We start from the raw sequence: 23141 nt of genomic DNA on the forward strand, positions 1-23141 counted from the left end.
ATTCTAAATACTAATTATAATAAGTCATTTATTTATACTAATCAATTGTATTTGTTAAAAAGCTTTCATGGTTTTTGTTCTTCTACATTTATTTCAGTTGGAAAGGCTCCATTGAGTTTACCTCTTAAATTGTTCAAAATTTAAACTGACTTAATGGAAAGATGTCACTGAATTTATGATAGTTCTATTTTAGTAGAAACTTAGCGAACAAACTGAATGAAAGGAACAGATTGAAATTATCAGCTGGTATGTGAGAATTCCCAGAGATTCAAAATAAATTTTTAAATAAACAATCAAAACGCTTTATTCAATATTTATATTTATTCGTAGTACACATATCTTTCACTAACTTACTGAAATACAATGAGTTCGTCTCAAAGGGTTGAATGTTGCATTCAGCCACCTTAGAATAGAAATGCAAAAAGTAGAAATCTATCTAGCTTACACAGAACTAAAATAATCTGGTTTAACCACTCACCACTCTTTTACACTAATACGAGGGTCGTTTGAAAAGCCCGTGCAAAAATAAAAACTACTTAATTTTTTGGGGTAAACCTTTTTTATTTTTCAACATAGTCTCCTTTTAGGCTTATACACTTCGTCCAACGCTGCTCTAGTTTGTTGATCCCTTCCGAATAATAGGATTTGTCCAAGTCAGAAAAATAGCCATTCGTTTCTGCAATCACCTCTTCGTTTGAATAAAATCTTTTTCCCGCCAGCCATTTCTTCATATTGGGGAACAAATAGTAGTCCGAGGGAGCCAAGTCTGGAGAATAGGGGGGATGTGAAACGAGTTGGAACCCTATTTCCATTAATTTTGCGACCACAACTGCTGAGGTGTGAGCTGGTGCGTGGTCGTGATGGAAAAGGACTTTTTTGTGGGCCAATCGTGGGCGTTTTTCTTGCAGCTCGCTTTTCAAACGGTCCAATAACGATGAATAATATGCACCTGTAACAGTTTTACCCTTTTCCAGATAGTCGATGAGGATTATTCCTTGCGAATCCCAAAAGACAGTCGCCATAATCTTTCCGGCCGAAGGAACGGTCTTCGCCTTTTTTGGCGCAGATTCCCCCTTGGTAACCCATTGTTTAGATTGTTCTTTGGTCTCAGGAGTGTAGTGATGTATCCATGTTTCATCCACAGTGACGAAACGACGCTTAAAGTCATGCGTTTTCTTCTGGAACAGCTGCAAACCGTCCTTGCAACACTTCACACGATTTCGTATTCTCATGGTTCTAACTCATTAATATTCGTCAAACTCGGATTATTTGAATCATATTAATTCTTATCAACATTTTAGCTTGTAAAACCGTATTTTACACTGAAATGTAACCAGTAGTGGCATCCTACCGGTTCGCGCGAACCGTTTTTATAAAATTATGAAACCTTAGGGAACCAGTTATTAAAAAAGAAATGAATTACTCTGACTTCAGTTTTGAATCGTGCGCTATGCCCTGCAGTATTGCAACTGTAGGACTGCCTAAGTCGGGAGCCGTACAAAATTGCCACCGCGCCGTAATCTGTGTTGCAATAGTGTACACTGCAGAGGTAGTAGTTAGGGCGAAGAAATGTCTCTTAGTTTTGTGTTCGACATACGATTTATCTTTCGCTCTTGCTCGTGAGATTTCGTTTTGAAAGAATAACTTTTTTTTTACTTAGTTTCGGTTTAAAGTCGAAGTTTTCTCACTATAATTTTTGTGGGCGCGCGAAGACGCCCATACCCAGAAGCGGAATACGCGAGAATTTTAGAGAGGGTTAACCTCTATTGCCCTTAGTGCGTAAGCCCCACCTCCTCGACAAGGTTGGACACCAGGTGGGAGTCAAGGCCGGAAGTGCCAGGGCCATAAAGAGGGCAAACAAAAGACAACTCCTGCAGCTGAAGATGGAGGAAAACTGATGCTGAAGAGATGTATATGTAAAGGATACAAGACGACGGTTGTAGCTCCTTCTTCTTGCCGTTGAACGAGATGCATTGTCTGGTAGCCCGTAAAGAAATGAAGAAGAGACAGCAAAGGTTATAAGATGCGAGGCTACAGAAGTTTGGCGGGAACCAGAAGCGTGGGAAAGCGATGGTGGGAAAGTTAAAAAGGCCACCAAGAAAAAAACTGTGTACGACTGAACAATTTTATCAAAAATTTTGGCTTAAGTTGGAAATAAGAGACCTCTGTCAATCATCTCTTGTCAAAAAAAACTTTAACTACAAATGTCAGAGGTTCTAAAACGTTATTTTTGGTGTAAGATTTTATATTTTAATGATTTTTTTTTTGGCGTATCAACTACCAAGGTCATAACCCCCCCCACCAATCAAATATGTACCTATGTTGTCTGAAAAAATGGTATTTTTAATGCAAAGTGGGGCTAGTTAAATGATTTGTTTTTACTCTTAAAAAATAAATAATAGGTTCCTAGATAACATATCGACTTTATGGAACCGATTCCTAAATATTTAGAATGCCATCACTGAATGTAACCTTACAGAAACCTTCCCAAAACAGAAAAGTTTAGGTAGCCAATTAGGAGAATGTGAACTATCAATTGAATTGATGAATTTTCTTTAAACAATACATTAATGCCCCATTCAAACAATACACAAGAGATAGAACCTCATCTTACAGAAAAAGGTACAAGAGTGAATCTACTCATCTTCTCTCTCACGAAATCGGTACTCTAATGCAGTGGTCTTCTAATTGTATTCCACGGAACATTGCTGAAACTGTAAACTCCATGAAACAAAATTGGTATGTTGATTTTGATTATGAATATAATTTTGAAGAATTATCGCTTTCTTGTAAAACTTTTTTCTGTCACATTTGTTTCATCTTCAAAAGTTACGAGTAGTAAATGCGAATTGCAAGCATCACTTAGTCAAATAATCTAGAAAATTGAAGGAATTAACTATTACACTTTTAATGAATAAAAGTATTCTTTAAATGTTTTGTCAGTAAAAAAAGATTTCATGTGACTGTAACAATGCAACTTGTTTTATTTTTTTTCATCGTACATACAATATTCCAATGCATGATACATTAAATTTCTGTTTGTTGGTGATCCATTTGAAAAATACTAAGTGACATGTGTTTCGCAACATTAAAAAGATTTGAGAGTAACTGCCTTAAGGTATAGGTCTTAGTCTAGAAGTGAGCCCTAAACCTACCCTGTTCGAAAACCCTAACTTTCACCCAATAATTAAATTCAGCCCTCATACTAGTCCTACTCAGGGATCTAAATTCTTGTTCTACTCAGACTTGTTGCAGTCATTTTCCAAAACTATAAAATACATGTTTATATACTTTGTCTCTCAAAATTAAATCCACTTCATGGACTTTCAAAACTGAACGGCCCAAGAAAGTGAGCTATTTAACCATTTAATCAGCGCCAAAATGTTCTTTAGATTCACCATGCCCTATTTGATGACCTCAAGGGAATTCTCAGGCTTACATTCTGTAAAAAAATTTTTCGACTGGACTTAAGAGTTAAGTTGGAGCCAACTCATGTCCATTTCTATTTATTACTCTTTCTTTGATTCTGAATTAGATTAAAATTCTTAATCCTTAGATTCTTTCTGTTCCATTTGATAACCTCAAGGGAATTCTCAGGCTTACATTCTGTAAAAAATTTTTTCGACTGGACTTAAGAGTTAAGTTGGAGCCAACTCATGTCCATTTCTATTTATTACTCTTTCTTTGATTCTGAATTAGATTAAAATTCTTAATCCTTAGATTCTTTCTGTTCCATTTGATAACCTCAAGGGAATTCTCAGGCTTACATTCTGTAAAAAATTTTTTCGACTGGACTTAAGAGTTAAGTTGGAGCCAACTCATGTCCATTTCTATTTATTACTCTTTCTTTGATTCTGAATTAGATTAAAATTCTTAATCCTTAGATTCTTTCTGTTCCATTTGATAACCTCAAGGGAATTCTCAGGCTTACATTCTGTATAAAATCTTTTCGACTGGACTTAAGAGTTAAGTTGGAGCCAACTCATGTCCATTTCTATTTATTACTCTTTCTTTGATTCTGAATTAGATTAAAATTCTTAATCCTTAGATTCTTTCTGTTCCATTTGATAACCTCAAGGGAATTCTCAGGCTTACATTCTGTATAAAATCTTTTCGACTGGACTTAAGAGTTAAGTTGGAGCCAACTCATGTCCATTTCTATTTATTACTCTTTCTTTGATTCTGAATTAGATTAAAATTCTTAATCCTTAGATTCTTTCTGTTCCATTTGATAACCTCAAGGGAATTCTCAGGCTTACATTCTGTATAAAATCTTTTCGACTGGACTTAAGAGTTAAGTTGGAGCCAACTCATTTCCATTTCTATTTATTACTCTTTCTTTGATTCTGAATTAGATTAAAAATTTTAATCCTTAGATTCTTTCTGTTCCATTTGATAACCTCAAGGGAATTCTCAGGCTTACATTCTGTATAAAATCTTTTCGACTGGACTTAAGAGTTAAGTTGGAGCCAACCCATGTCTACTCTTTGATACTGACAGTCCGATTGCTTCTTGTGATGAGCAACATGGACTCAGGATGAAAAATACTCACCTTCACCAACTCATCAACTTTTTCGTTTCCTTAAATTTCCTTGATATCCTGGAATCGTAAAAAAAGAAGCTTAATTCTTTCTTCTGCCCAAAATTCAATCAAGTCTTCTTTTGCATTACCTTTACCAGATTTTATGAAACCCTGATTTTCCAAAGAATTGCCTGATTCTCTTAGAAAATCTTTTTACTGTTCTAACATCTTGTTTAAAATGTTTAGTTACTCCCAGCGGTAATCTGACCTCAACATCCTTACTGATAAAAGAAGCTGATAATTTACCAAGCTGTTCACATTGGACTCAACCATTGGTCTGTCTTCTAAGGCGGTGGACGAACAAAATGAATTAAATGAGGAACTGTATGGACTCCTACCAATAAAACCGAAATCCTTCAGTTTATGGGAATAATAGCTAACATGGGTATGTCACGAATGCCGTCATTAGAACATTATTGGAGCAAAGATGATCTATTTAAAAACGCCATAATTCCAAAAATTATATCGCTTTCAGCTTCTTACGAACACTGAGACCTAATCGCCAAAGAAATCCTAAAGAGGCCCGCTCTACAGTCTGCAGAAGGCGAGAGAAGCGAAGAAGGAAATGTAACAGTTGAAAATATTTGGAAGACGCCGATAGGAAAACATCAAATGTTTTGCTTTTCTGCAGCTGCAGGTTTATCAGAAAACTGTGCGGGTGCATTAATGAATGATATAACGCCTTATGATAGTTTTCGAGCTTTTTTGGGCGAGCATATGTTAGAAGATACCCAAACAAACTTATACGCTACCCAGGTCATTACCGAAATTGGTGATGTTCCTAAACAATCCAGACTTCACCAATGGACTCCTACCAATAAAACCGAAATCCTTCAGTTTATGGGAATAATAGCTTACATGGGTATGTCACGAATGCCGTCATTAGAACATTATTGGAGCAAAGATGATCTATTTAAAAACGCCATAATTCCAAAAATTATATCGCTTTCAGCTTCTTACGAACACTGAGACCTAATCGCCAAAGAAATCCTAAAGAGGTGATCCATAAATAACTGTGAACGCTAACACTATTTTTGGAATAATTCTGAAAAAACATTTGTTTTGAAATTACTGTTTAAAAACATTAAATAAATAACAAAAATCTAACGAAAAATAAGCATGGCACCAGTAGAAAATTTTAGAGGCAGTCAACCTGTTAAGTGGATGTAGCATTTCAAGTAAAATGTGGTATTTTTCTTATCATTTATTTGCTCATCTACAATGTGTTTTTAAATGTACAAATTGTTAAAATAATATTAAAACTTCATTGTTTCAATTGTGTAAGAAAAATAAATTTGTTTTAGATAGAGATTTCTATTGCAGTAGATTTATACAGTTAAGAATAGTTGTTTGGAATAACAATCACTACTCAAAGCGGAATATCAATCAAGAAAAACAAAGTTAAGTACTTTTTATGGCAGACTGAAATAAATTAAAGATATAGTTGCATTGTTAATAAGCTTCTTGAAATTCTGTTTATATAAACTTTTATTTGTAAACTTGAACTATTTACAAAAATATACATTTTTCTGCAACCATGTAGGGAAGTTCTCATTACTCAATTAAAATCAGCTGTGTACGTAATAATATTTTAATAAATAATTCTATATTTTTAATTATAACAGTTAAAAAGGTTATAGTGTTACCTTATAGAAATTTAAAATGGATTCTTGTGATTCCTGTTTAGAAAACACTCCTCCATCAATAAAAGAAACAGCAGAAAATGTAATAAGTAATGTGAATACGTAAGTAATGTAAATAATTGTAATATAACAATAAATGTTTATAATAAATAAATTACTTTTTGTAGACTGTAAAAATGAAATTTTTAATTATTTTAGTTAATAAATCTAATGGTTGCAGAAAAAATATAATATTTAACTCGAGTGTCAAGTATTTTCCTCACACTCGGCAATTTGCACTCGCTATTTAACTATTTATTATTTGTAAATTAATGCTGTGCGTTTTTTTTTATTTTGAAATAAGTTTTCAAATGTTTATTTTCCGTTTTAATTTAATTACGTAAAAACTGCAATAAATATAGTCATTTCAGTTTTAAAACCAAACTTTGTTTTTACTTTAGAATAATATTATTTTTCTAAAAGCAATTTGATTTTGTTTATTTAATTTTAACGAGATTTATTGCTTGAACACATTCAACATTGTAAGTGCACTCCTGTACATTGTATGAAGTATAAAGTAATAGCGGTAGTGGAAAAAGGTCCCCTAATCTAGTAGGCATTACCATCCCAGCTAGGTAGTGGCCCAGTTTCCGGTCTTAAGTGGGGAGCGTCATGGGTCGGAAGTGACTCGTTACGAGGACCGGAACTCAAAGTCGACACTGTCCAATGGTCGGCTTACTGCGTTGGGTTCTCTCCGTTTTTTTATTTTTTTTATTTTTTCTGTAGACTACACTTGACCCATCCAATGTGGATGTTCTATACAACTCTGGGGCCCTTCCATTAGTCGGCCCTAACTGGAGCAATCCAGTTCTCTGAATCTAAGTGTTAGTTTCAAATACATAATTCCAGAGTTTTAATTTACTGGTTTGTTGAGATTTTAGTTCCTTTTTAAATACATATAAATAAATTTGTTACAAAAAAATTGATATTTAATTTTATAAAATTTAATTTTAAACAAAATAATAAAATTGAGCCGTTCTCTGCAAAAAATCTTAAATAAATTAAATTTAAGTGTCAAAGCACATGGTACAGTAATAGCTTTTTATATTTAACATAAATAAGGCGCCACGGTAGCCGAGCGGGTTAAGAGGCGAGACCTGCAAAGCTAATATTCATTGTGGTACTGGGTTCGATTCCCGGTCTTGGCCTTGGATTTTATTTAATGATTAAATGAGAAATAGTAAAGTACGTTTGCTAGTCGCCTCCGTCCACGCCACCTAATTGGACGTTATTGGACGTTAAGCCCCGCCTGAAAAAATAGGCGATTACTTTACTTTTTAACATAAATATAATAGGGAAGGGATTAGCTATGCGGTTAGCGAACTGGACTCCCACGCGGAGGTCCCGGGTTCGAATCCAGCTGCTGACCCTTAGATTTTCTCTTCCTAGGAGCTTCTTACAGCTCACTGTCCGGTGATGGCCAGCAGTGCACTGAAAAAAGCTCTGGGCGCCAATAACCTTAGATGTTGACGCGCCTTAAATCATTAAAATAATAATAGTAATTCAACTCAAATTCAGTAGCAGGCGCCTACAGGATAGCGGTAAAATTTGATTTTATATTGTAAACGGATTTTTTTAAAAAAATAAAGTACTTCATCGCATTTCTCAATGTTTTTGTTTTATGGATTTTTGTATTGCATAAGTTAATAGAAATTAAAAATATAACAAATTTGCTAATTTTCCCAATCGGAGTGCCACCTTACAACAAATCTTTTTTTGTTCAAAATAGATTGAAGAAATTGCGGCTAAATTTAGTTTTGAAAGTGCTGCAAGCCAATCATCTAATAATCAAATTTTGTATAATTTTTTCAAAATTCAATTTCATTGCTACTTTTTTTTTTTAGATTCCAGTAATATTCTTGATTATTGAATTTGTTCAAATTCACTTGAATGTTCCTTTACTCTTTCTATTACAATGAGGAAGATAGAAATGAATGAGGAGGGATTAGACAACCGGCCAGTCATGTTGCCCAACTCAATTTTGGCAGTGAACCAACAGTTATTACTGCCAGATGAGAAAATTAATGAAAATGATCAACTGAATCGCAGCATTCAACAATAATTAATGCACATCTAAAAGGAACTTATCTGGGGAAGAGAAGAGAGAGATTAGTATAAAAGATTGCCTAAATCCAAGCAATGCCCAACTAAAATTTAGCTGGGCAAACAATGAGATATAATACTGAGTACCACAGATCCAGATGCTAGAGGTAATTTAATACGCATGCGTAATTAATATAATGGTGGATAAGAGGTAATAAATCTTCCTCCCGAATAAGTTGTAAGAGATATTATATCGGCCAGGAACAACATTGTAAACATCCATAGCTTTGCTTAAAATTACAGATCATTTGTTTGTTTAATAAAATGTTTATAAATAAATCCACAATTAAAGCCAAATTGTTAAAGTGTCTTAGTCGAAAAAATATGAAAAAGGTAGTAGTATAAGTACCACAGATTCGTTCAACTGATTCCTGATTCTTATTTAAAGTAACATGGCGACTAACACTGAATTAAATTTTAATTAATGCGTGTACTATAAATAGGAAGGTTGCAAGTTTTATTTAATTTAAACACTTCCTAGCATCGATCATTTCTCCGTACCAAAAAGGTTATACATGTTTGTTCATTCCATTTTTACATGATAACATCGCATGTTAATTAACGGTATAATAAAATTTAATTATAAATTACAACGTACCTGAGATTTCTCAGAAGAACTTCATGCTTTCGTTTTTTTTAATTTTTTTTGCAAGTTGTCTTTTCATTGAATTGCAAGAACTTGTGCAGCGAGACTATTATTATAATAACTTAATAAGGCTATGTTTATAAAAAAAGAGAAGATTCTATTTTAAATTATTATTTAAAAAAATATAATTAGATTCTAAGTTCATTGGAATGTAAACTTTGAAAACAATGAAATAATTAATTTAATGACGTAGAATAAGATGAGCGACTTACATTAATGTAAAATATAGAATTTTTAATGATTACAAATAGCAAAAACAAAATGGCAGCGTAACACCGAAATGGTTAGAAATTGAATACAGTCTCTTATGACCCTTATTACAAATTAGTTTATTCACTTCTGTATGTGATTTACGCCTTACAAAACACTAGTTTTTGGGTTGGGGTAAATTTTCAGACTTATCACATGCTACGTAATAACAGCCCAATTTATCTCCAGAATTTTGTATTTTAATTATTTTCATTTTCTGCATTCTCAGCGTTTCTCTTGATACTGCTGTCACTTCAACACGTAATGTCAATTGGAAGGAATAGATAGAAGAGTGAAGGTAATTTGGAGTTTAGATTAAACTATAGAAAAGACAAATACGAGCTATAACTACACTATAGAAAATGTGACTTGGTTCACAGTCTAGATCAGTGGTTCTTAACCTTTTCAAAGACGCGGAACACAGTTATGTATATATTTTTCTCGTGGAACACTAACATTAAAAAATTTAAAATTCGGCATTTAGCAAGAACTTAAAATTAATGAATAATAAAAAATCGAATATAATTTTCAAAAAAGATATATGTATTAATTAAAATTAAAAAGGATAAATTATTACATAGTTTTAAAAAATAAATTCTGAAAATTAAATTAATCAAATAATGAACATAAAAGTAAGTGCTACAAATAAGAAAATTTTCTAATCTTCAATACATTTAAAATTGAAATTTCGCGGAACACTTGGACCATATTCGCGGAACACCAGTTAAGAACCACTGGTCTAGATAGTACCTTTGATTTTATTCGTGGTAACTCGTATATTTATTGCACATCTGATCGAAAAATCTCATTATCTGAAGTAGGTTAATAAGATTGGTGTAAATTTTTCGACTACACTTATTTTTCCATTTCGCAGTGTATTTTCTATTATTTAGCTGAGTTTGGAATATCATGCACACGCGTGCTATGGGCGGATACAATCAAAAATACTGCGCTAAACTTGTACTAAATAACAACACCCAATTAAATGACTGATAAATGATGGATTCTGAAAGGAACAGGCAGAAGTAACCGAATTAAGTAATGGTTTTTGTTGCCGTCTCTAGGGAGAGGTGTCTATCTGGCGAGGGGCTGTTCTCTCCAGCCATATTGTTAGGCCATCCCCACCACGTTGACTGAGGGCACTGTGGTAGGGGATGAGTTATGGCTTTAAGACTAGCGATACTGGACAAAGCTGGATAATTGTAAGGATATTTCATACGCTAGTAATTATGTCCAATACCTAACATTACATTCCAATACTTATACAAGGGTGTACACGGATGATAGGTCAAAAAAACTTCGGGAAGTGATTCAGCAGCTTAAATGCAACAAAAAATGTTCTATTCACGTTGGCCAGATGCTCAATAGTGTCCATGATATTAGCGTTTTTAACTTTTCCGTCGTTGGTCTAGTGTTCAAGAGCGTGGCTTTGTGTGCGGAAGGTCACCAGTTCGAATCCCCGTGTATGGCTACTTTTTATTTATTAGAAAAAAAATTGTTTATAGTAAAGAATGAGCTTCCGCCCGCATCTGCGACACCTAATTGGTAGTTGGACGTTGTGCTCCACCTAAAAAAAATAGGCGATTACTTAAATATTCCAAATTTAAAAATATTTGAGTTAAAGTGATATTTTATTATTACCGTAAAATATCGAAAATTAATTACTGGATAATCATCCTTTGGCTTAAATCTCAGACTAGGGATGATGGAATAGATGGAGGGGGCAGTAGATGAAAAGTTAGGATGATGTGTTACCGAGAATAACGTATACCTGTCAGGTAAACAATAAGACGTCAGCCCTAACTGACAGCCTAGCTCTAACTTCTCGCTCACAAATCCTTTCCTTAACTCTGCTTGCATCACTGCTGACTCCATCTTGAATCAGTCCTACTTTCTATTCAACCAACAGATAACCTTATTTTCTATCCAATGAACACACACGTATCTTTTTCAAAATCCAACGTATTTATTACCTTCATACATATTGGACTGCAAACTCTTATCATCTCCTACAACTTTTCTACAAAAATAAATAATTTTAAATAAATAAAAACATCTGACGTGAACACTAACACTAATATCTCTAACTAATTCTTAAGATTCTAACATTAATATTCTTCAAACTCAGATTATGTGAACTATATTAATTCACACCATTCATTATTTAGTTTGTAAACAATTTGATTCGGCCATATTGCTTTCCTAACCTAAAATAAAATGACGTTATAATTTTAGTATTTATATATTTTTTAATTCAGTTTTAATAAGAACAGTTTTAAATTTTAAATTATGAGTTATTACCTTCGTACTTCGACGTATCACTCTTCTTCCTGTCTTACAATTTAATTCCTTTACAAGCAGTCAACGTAGTACGCCATTTTGGGGTTTATCTCGTCAGGGGACTCACTTGGAACCCTTTATACGCGTTTTTAAGGGAACAGAGGTCAACAGACGCTTCTGATAACTGAAAAGACTATTAGATAACAGATCAGGACTTACTCTCAACAACAAAAGACTCATTCATATGTAAGTATACTAAGGCTGGAAACATAGTGGAGCGGCGAGCAAGGCGGCGATGATAGCTGCTTCAAATCAAAGAGAGCGACGAGCAGCGAGCAAAGAGTCACATGCACATAGTGACGAGTTTAGTCGCGTTCTCCTTTTGACAAAACAAGATGGAGGAACTATTTTTATATGAAAATTCTTCGTTGAAACTTTGGTATTTGCAGCAGCTTAGTAGTAGGAGCTGCAGTGTACATGACATAAATAAGTCTAGAAATGAAATTGGTGAATTTCATCACTTGTACCATCAACTTCGGGAGCATCCTGGCAAGTTTCATGCGTATTTTCGAATGTCTTATCAACATTTGATTACATACTAGCCCAGTGTAACCCCATTAATCAAAATCAAATTTTATTGTTTTTGAATAATACAACTCACAACAAAAGTTAGGCACAATATGGAAAAATTAACTAAATACAAATCTGTGTAACCCCATTAATCCTAGCAGTTACTTTAAGGTTAGATAAGAATAAAATAGAAATATATGCAGATAAAAAGAAATTAGTCAATTAAAAAAAAACAATAATTTTATTAAATCAGTTGTAAATTAATGTTGTTCATCTGAAAAACTGGAGTAGTACGACGCTACAGAAGAAGGATTGGAGAACTCGTTCTGATCAGAAGTAGTAGGACGTGAAAATTTAATTTAATTTTGCCTAGTATTTAGATGAAAGTTAGCATTAAGGGATTGAGAACCAAATTAAATGTAGCAAAAATTACCTGAATTCTCCATTAACTACTAATTGTTAATTAATTTTAACGATTAATTATTAATTGTTAAAAACTGTTGTAGCTTCGCAAATACTATGGTCCCACAGAGGTTTCTTTAAACAAACTAAACCAATAAATGTATCAATATCCATAACCTTTGAAAAATAACCTTTACAAATTGAGCGCGATGAGAGCGAAGAAATCAAACATGTCATAACGCTTTGCTCTACTCTTTATAGATAGCGTTGCTCTATCTTCGCTTTGCTCGCCACTATGCGCGGTCCCATTTGTTTACTTGGGTTTGATTTCGCCGCTTTGCTCTTCGCTATCATCGCCGCTTTGCTCGCCGCTCCACTATGTTTCCAGCCTAAAGCAAGTTTGGGCTTATGGCATCCAACTGTGGGGTTCAACCTCCAAAGGATCCAGTCCTCGAAGATCTAAAATTCTTCTGGTGTATAGTTAATACTACTTTCTACGTCACCAATCAAAGCATTCACACAGACTTAAACATTCCTTTCTTCACAAAAGTTGCTGAAACACGATACAGAAAATTCCATCTTAACATTCAATCACATCACAATCTATTGATACAACACCTTTCTTCCAGGTCACTTCCAGATACTTCTAGACGCCTTAAAAGACAGTGTGGCCTTGCGATCTTCTCTCTGATGTCGAGAGTCAGTAGAAAGTAAAATGTTGTTGGAGTGGTACCATTTGGTAACTTCACCACTCCCAAGGTGTTGATATTTTATACTGTTATCCTTGTTGCTTATAACGCAATAACTGCGTTGATGGTTACTTTCTTTGAAGATCTTTCTTCTTGGTTACCAATATTCTACTGACAATTTTTATTTTTCACCAGCTTAATTAGAGTAAACCGTTATTTGCTATCAATTATTTGACCCGTACTGATAAATTAAATTATTCACTAGTGATTAATGTTTAACTTACTTAATTTATTAATTTCACTTTCATTTAGTCAAACTAAATCTCATTTACCATAACTTATTTATTACATTGCAAACCCTCGTAATATCATGAATAAATAATTACACAACATATACACACATGTTTATATAACAATAGGGTTTACATATACATACATATATATATACAATTGCACACAAAGTACATGTTCTTGCATTCATGCATGCATAAACTGTATTGTGTAGTGGTTGTGCACGTTCCAAATGAACATATTCGTTATCAAGGGGTACGGTGATTGGTTCTTGGTAAACATATTCCCATATTCATTGATACTGTCTGATGAGAGCCACTTATAAATTCCAGGGCACGTACTAGTTGAATTCGAAATCACACCTTCATAAATTATGTTTATAATTAAAATTATTGTTAATATACTTATTATTTATTCCTAAATTATTTTTATAAACTTATTTAATGTAATTAATTATATGAAATAAAGTCTTATTATTTGAAATAAAGTCTTATTATATGAAATAAGGCCTTATTATTTGAAATAAAGTCTTATTATATGAAATAAAGTCTTATTATATGAAATAAAGTCTTATTATATGAAATAATGTCTTATTATATGAAATAAGGCCTTATTATTTGAAATAAAGTCTTATTATATGAAATAAAGTCTTATTATATGAAATAAAGTCTTATTATATGAAATAGTCTTTATTTTCCAAAATACTATATACAATACTCTCACGATTATTCTTATTTATTTATTTGTTTTGTATAAATTATAAAGAATTCATTAAAATTAAATTTATACTGTAGGTAGGTATATACTCAAATAAAACAATAAGAAAACATACACTGGGCCAAAAAAGTCTGTGAACACTAACCTAAATTTTATTACTTTTATTATTATCTTATTAGAAACTTCTTTTATTTTCAAATGAAATATACTATTCGATAGAGAGAAACCAGAGTTTTTCATTTTATATTCAATCTTTTATTTTTGTTCAGCAGGAATATCACAATTAAATGTTTAACAAAACAACACCCCAAACGAATGCAAAAAAAGTCTGTGAACACTTTGCAGAAATAAATCATTCTTACACATTGTACGTGAATTATAAATTTTAAAAACTTGTAGGACCTCCTATGTTCCTAATCACTTCCAACAAGCGAGCTTTCATCGATCCTAATAATTTTGTGGTCGTCAATGTTGGAATTTTATCCCACTCTTCTAAAATAGCGTTTTTTAGTTGTTCACGGTTTCTTATTCCTCGTTTATTTATTTCGCGGCTGATTTCATCCCACAAATGTTCTATTGGGTTAAGGTCTGGCAATTGTGGAGGGGTGTTTAGGCGCCAGAGTGTATTATTTAAAAGCCATTCCCGAGTTTTTAGTGCGGTATGTTTCGGGTCATTGTCTTGTTGGAAGACAAACGTTCCCTCCAACCCTAATTTTTTTGAATTTTCTTTTAAATTGCGTCTTAATATATCCACATACACATATTGGTCCATCATACCATTAATTAGATCTAACTTGCCCACTCCTTTAGCACTCATGCACCCCACACCAGAATGTTGCCTCCCCCATGCTTAAAAGTAGGCTTCATATTTTTCATTTTCATAGCTTCATTTCTTTTTCGCCACACTTTTTGTCGTCAATCAGACCCACATACATTGAATTTCGACTCATCTGAAAAGATTACGGTTTCCCAGAAACTAGAAAGCTTAGAAACATATTCTTTCGCGAAATCCAATCGGCGGTTACTATTTATTTTATTGATTAAAGGTTTTTTCCTCGGGACTCGACCGCAATAATCGTATTCATGTAATTTATTTCTAATTGTCTGTGGTGTTACGCTTACACATAACCACTTGATAATTCTTGACTGATTTTTGAGCGCTTGTCCTGGGTTCTTCTCGAACAGACTTCAGAATTTGCAGTTTATGAAAGGAATTAAGTTTTGGTGGCCTACTAATCACATTTCCGTACTTTTTAATTATATTATGCACCGTTGAAGGGTTTTTTTGAACTATCTTCCCTATTTCTCGAATACTTTTTCTTTCATTTCGCAACGTCACAATAAGTTCTCGAATTGGTCTGGGAACTTCCATATTAGTGGTTAAATATGTACTAATTAGATTATTTATTCACAAAACTGACTGTAGTGGTTTCTACAATACAATAGAGAACTTTGAAACTTTATTCAATCGTTTTTCTGTTTGTTATCTTAATGTTTTTACATATTTATACAGCTGTTCACAGACTTTTTTTGCATTCGTTTGGGGTGTTGTTTTGTTAAACATTTAATTGTGATATTCCTGCTGAACAAAAATAAAAGATTGAATATAAAATGAAAAACTCTGGTTTCTCTCTATCGAATAGTATATTTCATTTGAAAATAAAAGAAGTTTCTAATAAGATAATAATAAAAGTAATAAAATTTAGGTTAGTGTTCACAGACTTTTTTGGCCCAGTGTATGTGTTTAACGAAACATATGGTCTACGTCCAGGTTCTAGTTGTTATTTTTAAGTTAATGATTATGGTATTAGGAAGGGAATAAATCATATAATAGATATTATAATAGTAAGAAGAAGAATCGATAGTAATACCAATATCAGTCATGATTTGAATCATTAATGAATCAGTCACCAAAAGCAATGGACAATAATTCTAAAAATATTTTAAATCGTTCATTATAACAATGAACATGAAGCCTTTACAGGCTATCAAATCCTGAGAAGTCTGACCTTGATAAGTATTGGCAGCTAAAACAAATGATTCTCGTTTGGGTGAACAAACATTTGAGATATTTTAACAATGAGGAGATAAATCGTTTGATCCTGTATGTAGACCATAGATTCTCAAACTGCTATTTACCGCCCCACTTTGAGAATCAATTATTTTCTAGCGCCCACCTAAAATTTTTAACTTTACCACATCTTAAATATCACAATCGCAATCACTACTTTAATTTAATTATAGCGTGTCATTTGAGTCTTATCCTGTTTGTGAGGTTCGAACTTACATTTTAAATGATGCTGTTCTAATGAGAGCAATAAAACGCATCTTTATAAATATTATTTTAAAAAACTTTTATTCAAATTAAAACAAAACATTTCAATTTACATTTTATAACTAATCTAATGTGAAGGCTGAATATGTTGATTTTTAACAAGTTTGGTTAATATCAGGCTCGAATTTACTCAAAAAAACAGCCGTAAGTCACCGCGTTCGGTAACATGCAAACGATTTCTCTTTCTAGTTAGCAGCGTTACCACAACACTAAATCCACGTTGACATAAATACGGCGATGAGAATGCTATCAAAAATTGTTGACCACAATGCAGGGTACAGCTGCAGGATTTGCTTTTGTAGCCCAAAATTAACGAAACAAGGAAATTATCGATGGTAGTGTAGTAGGCAGGTTTTGATTTTAGTTTAAAATATTAGTAAAACACAAAACACTAATTTTCTATGGGCTCTTTACCGCCCCCGCTGTAGGCCTCCAGCGGCTACAAGTGGGGACATTATCGCCCCCTTTGAGAAAGACTGCTGTAGAGGTTCTATGTAACCCGAACGTTTTTGGTAAAATTTTCTTCAAAATGTCTTTTGTACTTTGTAAAGTGCAGTTATCAAAGAATGAGTTACAGTTAGTCGCAAGTATGTTTAACCTTAGGCCAAATACTTGCCTAAATTTTTGTTTACGGCATTATTCAAATAAAACCTGGCATACATTCTGATGAAACGCATAATTTTTGATAGGTCTCTGTATGATTGAGGAAACATTGGCGTGGTATTAGAACGAAGGCCTACGATTCTCCCAAGAGATTCCTAAGTCTAATGTAACTGAAAGAACTGAAATTGGGCTCTAACTAGTGAATGAAACAAAAGCCTTTCTAGGACGCGGTGGTTACCTTTCTGCTAACTTCCATAAAAGCAAACAAATAACATAAATTGATAAAATAAAGAAAAAACTTATCGTACCTAATACTCCTGAAACCACATTATTTATAGCTGTCATTTTAGAAAATATTACCTTCAAATTTACATATTTACAAATTAATATTATAAACTGACAGTTTACTATTATTTGTCCTAGATCATAGATTTATTCACTAATAACAGCATGATATGCCTAACGACTAAAATATGACCCCATGTTACGTAATTTAATACACAACTCAATAATCTGTTTCGTGATTAATGGATCTATACGTGCGAAAGAATTCGACTCCACATTGCTATAATATTTATAGACTATAAACGTATATTAAAAATTTAGAATTATTAACAGGGGTGATCCAGCTAGTTTTTTTATTATTGGTGGAGGGGAGAGATTAGGTTTGAGACCTGAATGGATGTTCAACGTTTTCAATTCAAAGCTATTGCTTTCGTTAAGGGTACCACTTTATCAATGAGATTGTTTGGTATTACAGAATAAATCAACCAGTGATATCTTTTTTTTATTTAATTATTAATTATAAATTTATTTAATATCTGTATATAAATATACATATACGATAAGTAAATACGAGGGTCGTTTGAAAAGTCCGTGCAAAGTCAGAGAGATAGCACCACTGGCGCGTATCGAGGTTATGTTTAGTTAGTAGCATCTCTTGGAAGAACACACACCAAGTTTCAGCCAAATCGGTCTATTTCTTTGTGTTTGGCATTCGTTTGAATCGAGGAAGTCGAGTGATTTTCAAAAAATGGACGAAAAAGAATTTCGTGTGTTGATTAAACACTACTTTATGAAAGGCAAAACGCCTGAGGAGACTAAAGAGAAGCTTGATAAACATTATGGTGACTCTGCACCTTCGATTAGAACAGTTTATAAGTGGTTTCAAAATTTTCGGAGTGGCCATATGGGCACAAGTGACGCTGAACGTTCTGGACGCCCTGTTGAGGTTACTACTCCAGAAATCATTGATAAAATCCATTATATGGTGATGGATGACAGAAGAGTGGAGGTGCGTGAGATTGCTAGTGCTGTGGGCATCTCGAATGAACGGGTACATAATATTTTGCATCAACATTTGGACATGACAAAGCTATCCGCAAGATGGGTGCCGCGATTGCTCACGCTTGACCAAAAACGAAATCGTGTGAAGTGTTGCAAGGACGGTTTGCAGCTGTTCCAGAAGAATCCGCAGGACTTTAAGCGTCGTTTCGTTACTGTGGGTGAAACATGGATACATCACTACACTGTTGAGACCAAAGAACAATCTAAACAATGGGTTACCAAGGGGGAATCTGCGCCAAAAAAGGCGAAGACCGTTCCTTCGGCCGGAAAGATTATGGCGACTGTCTTTTGGGATTCGCAAGGAATAATCCTCATCGACTATCTGGAAAAGGGTAAAACTATTACAGGTGCATATTATTCATCGTTATTGGACCGTTTGAAAACCGAGCTGCAAGAAAAACGCCCACGATTGGCCCACAAAAAAGTCCTTTTCCATCACGACAACGCACCAGCTCACACCTCAGCAGTTGTGGTCGCAAAATTAATGGAAATAGGGTTCCAACTCGTTTTACATCCCCTCTATTCTCCAGACTTGGCTCCCTCGGACTACTATTTGTTCCCCAATATGAAGAAATGGCTGGCGGGAAAAACATTTTATTCAAACGAGGAGGTGATTGCAGAAACGAATGGCTATTTTTCAGACTTGGACAAATCCTATTATTCGGAAGGGATCAACAAACTAGAGCAGCGTTGGACGAAGTGTATAAGCCTAAAAGGAGACTATGTTGAAAAATAAAAAAGGTTTACCCCAAAAAATTAAGTAGTTTTTATTTTTGCACGGACTTTTCAAACGACCCTCGTATGAGTAGTAAAGATATATTTGGTAAGTGAAGAGCAGGAGGAGAGAAACTACGCTGCGGTAGCTCTCTCTTCACAGGAAATGGATGATGTTGATGATCTTTCAGACCTTAAGGAAGTCTTGGAGGTTACTGGTGATTCAGTCGGCGTGGTGGTTTGTTAGGAATAACAGTGGAGGCGAGAGACAAGTACAAATGGATCAGAGCAATTATAGAGAGCATTGATATTTTGTCTTGGCGAGTTGGTTGTACGAATGGGATGTTGAGGTCGTTGTGAAGAGTGAGGTTAGTCACCGTAGAAAGGGCCGTCAACTATCTGTCGAAATAGTTTTGACTGAAATGTCTGTGCAGTACTTATATTTGTAGGTTTATTATAAATTATTTCTTGAGGCATAAAGCTTCAAGGACAAAAAAATCAGAGTGCGTGCATGTACGAAGCTAATCCGAAGTATTGGAAAACTGGACAGTCTTTTAGACCCTCTGATCTAGTTGCAAATGATTGTTGCAGCAATGATTTAAGCAAAAGGATAATCAATGCAAGGGAGGTTTCATTCTTCAGGATATTTTCAAAATCCTGCAGGAATTCTCGCCTTGATCCTTGGATAAATCCTGTTTTACAGTCACTGTAGCTAAAGGATACTTGCAACGAAATGATTCAATGATATAAGAGAATGTTTTTCTCCTGTCATCTGCTTAAGGACTGTAAAATATTATCAAAATCAAAATATCAAAACCATTATTTGAAAGATTTTCTGAACCTTTCGAGTCCTGCATGGAGAACAGTAAAAGTCGGAGTGGACAAATATCCAAGTCCGGGTAGAGACCAAATAGCAGCTCTATCCCTATGATAGTGGGCTACCATTTGGTATTCCGAAAGCCAGTATCTTAGATAGAGTGGTAATCCTTGGAACAGACTACAGCCCTTCAACCTTTTTTTTTTTCCTTAGAAGGATCGCTAATTCCTGCAGGATGCCTACAAGTCTCCTAAGCGGCTACCACAGTCATTCGAACTCAATAGAAACCATCTTTGACTAGACATCTGATTCTAATGTTACCCCTTCGCAAACAGAAAAGAAATACGAGTTTGAAGAGAGAGAAGGCAGATATCTCCTGCCAATCCCTGTTCACCAAACAATGCTTACTTTACTGGCAGCCCCTGCACGGACAATTCACTTAGGTTGATGTATGTAAATATATTTTCTATTTTTAGGTTTAGCATAAGTAAAAGAAGTAGAACTAGAAAAGAAACTAGTTTACTTCCGCAAGCACTTCTCTTTGAAGGTGGAAGTCGCTACTACCGCTTCCGCAGCTGGGAGCACAATGCAGCAATGAGTTCCCCGTTGAGAGCAGTATGCTTTAAAAGATGTAATTGCAATGCAGACTGAGCATATTATTAATGAAATTCCAAGTTCTAAAACAAGATTAAATGGCCAAACTCAGCGTAGATGCACGAATCCATCTGTTTTCTGCATTCTAAACATAATTATCTACTATAGCAATTAGGCCCAAGTTAATATTAGATTAGATTCCGAGGGGGATTTGGCCAATCAGCCACTTCCTCTCTCATGGGGGTCTGTTGTGACACCCTCAAGTTGGTGCACTTCTCCGGTTCTGTCTGTTTGATTAAACTTAAAAGAGTTTGGAGGGAGAACTCTTGGGTGAAGCTTAGGGATAATTAGGGATAGTGAAGCTTTAGTTTTTCTTTTCTAAAGTTTTGGAACACTCAGCCGAACATGCTTTCGGTACAGACAGGAAATACTTAATGCGTATAAGTGCGATTTCCTTTTCTTCCAGAGAAGTTTATTAAAGCAACAAACTGTTCGTTGACATGTCGCTACTATGCACGTTACCTCTAGTTTCAGAATATGTGACTTGATTTTAGATTTCTGCCCGCATACGCTGCAGACGCGCGTCCAAAAGTACGGGTATGCAAATGATTCCCATTTTCATATAGACAGTTTTAAAAAGTACACAAAGTTATGAAAGCAACCGGAAATCGCAATTCGATATCTTTAAAATTAAAGAAACTGACAATTCTGAAGTTCATTTCCTTTTCTTTAAATTTTCAGCAGCACAAATTTAATGCAACCAAGTCTGAGACTGAAAAAAACCTGTGGCAAGTGTTCATAAGATTTACCGAGATATCTTAGCTTTTCGGATTAGTGCCGAAAATCCATTTACACGTCTATTAACAAACTGAAGATCCTTAGAATCATAAGAATACAGTAATTAATAATAGTTATTTGTGAATCTCAATTATTAATTTTTAAAAGTAAAGTAATACCTATTTTTTTCAGGCTGGCTTTAACGTCCAACTACCAATTTAGATGTGGCGGACGGAGGCGGATTACAAACGTACATTTCTATAAAGTTATCATATTAAATATTAAATAAAAATTCAAAGCCTAGATCGGGGGAATCGAACCCACTAAAGCAACAATACATCTTAGCATTGTGGGCCTTGCCTCTAACCGCTCGGCTATTTTGGAGCCTGATATTCATTTTTATTGCTTAGCTTAATGATATCATGTTGCTTATATTTATTTGATGAATATAATATTGTCAGAAAAAAGAACTCGTTAACTAAATTATTATGTAATATTCTAAATGAAATGATATTTTTTAAATGAAAAGGTAATGGATTTTTCAAACCAAACCTCGCTTCCTGAAAAAAAAAATTATGGGTGCAACTCTGATTGTGGCGTACCTCTATTAAAAATTAGGTTACAGGGTACTGGTTGCAACCAAAGTGGTTAACTATGCATATCTAATAAATCTACAATGGAGAAATGAAAATAGAGATCGTATAAATTGCAGCAGCATTTCATTAATACTTCTCCAAACTAATTTATAACAGAAAATTAGATTTATAAAATAGAAATAATTTCAAAGCGACAGTTGAATGTGGTAAAATAGAATAATGATTCCGGTTTCTAGTTTCACCGTTGGTTATAGCGTGCATAAATCGCACTTTCAAAGAAAATGCACCACTTTTCTTGGAAAGCCAATTGAAAAATAAGTTCATTCGTGTCACGCTCTGCAGGAATATAAATGGCCTCTTGTCCCTTACGTGCACTTCTTGAAATACTAGGGTTCTATTTATACCAACTATTTATTAGTTTTTTGTTTGTTATAATATAATATTTATTGGAATATTGGTTTAAATTAAAATAATAGCCATAAAAAAATGAGTATTTTTTAGTAAGTTAAACAGGCGGCTTTGCCATTGCTTCATTGATTTTGTACATTTATTTTGGCTATGTACGAGTATATATTTGATTTCTAAGTAAAATAATCATTTTTAGTAAGTTATGGAACAATAATTCTACACTATGTACCCCTGCAAACATCCGTGCTAAGTGTTCTTTTAACAGCATGTACCAGTATATGTTGAGAGAAGCTTTTAAGTATCATAAACAAATTAAAACAAGTAACCCATCATTTACTCCAGGCATTGAGTGTGCACACCGTCATTTTCATGGCACAATACACTGTACGAGGTGTGTTCAAAAAGTAACGGGAATTTTCGTTTTTTGAAAAAAATATTTATTTATTCATCTACATTAATATTGTCGCCTTCAAAGTAGTCCCCTTCGCATACAATACACTTGTGCCAGCGCTTTTTCCAATCCTCGATACACTTCTGAAACTCGATCTTTGTGATAGCTTTCAGCTCTTTCAGCGATTCGCTTTTAATGTCATCTATGCTTGTAAAACGACGGCCTTTTAATGTTCTCTTTATGTTTGGAAATAGAAAAAAGTCACATGGAGCCATGTCTGGCGAATATGGAGGCTGGGGCATCGTTAAAGTTTTGTTTTTGGCCAAAAATTCACGAACAAGCAATGAA

General features: G+C 34.0%; 1 protein-coding gene and 1 long non-coding RNA gene across 5 annotated transcripts in view; both read left to right on the plus strand.

Moving 5' to 3' along the window:
• LOC141458632 (neurotrimin-like) overlaps positions 1-23141 on the plus strand; it is a 747333-nt gene that overhangs the window by 342376 nt on the left and 381816 nt on the right. The gene's annotated exons all lie outside the window — the stretch shown is intronic.
• Positions 2397-8874, plus strand: LOC141457799 (uncharacterized). 2 transcript variants are annotated; one of them, XR_012460556.1, is made up of 5 exons: positions 2397-2739; positions 4769-4967; positions 5058-5770; positions 5887-6327; positions 8109-8873. It is a non-coding gene; the product is annotated as an uncharacterized lncRNA (long non-coding RNA). The 2 variants fall into 2 exon arrangements; XR_012460555.1 differs by having other exon boundaries at positions 2399-2739; positions 5058-6327; positions 8109-8874.

The sequence above is a fragment of the Rhodnius prolixus genome, unplaced genomic scaffold (genome assembly GCF_049639745.1).
Source record: "Rhodnius prolixus isolate KJV_2025 unplaced genomic scaffold, Rpr scaffold_5, whole genome shotgun sequence".
In the NCBI taxonomy this organism is placed as follows: domain Eukaryota; kingdom Metazoa; phylum Arthropoda; class Insecta; order Hemiptera; family Reduviidae; genus Rhodnius; species Rhodnius prolixus.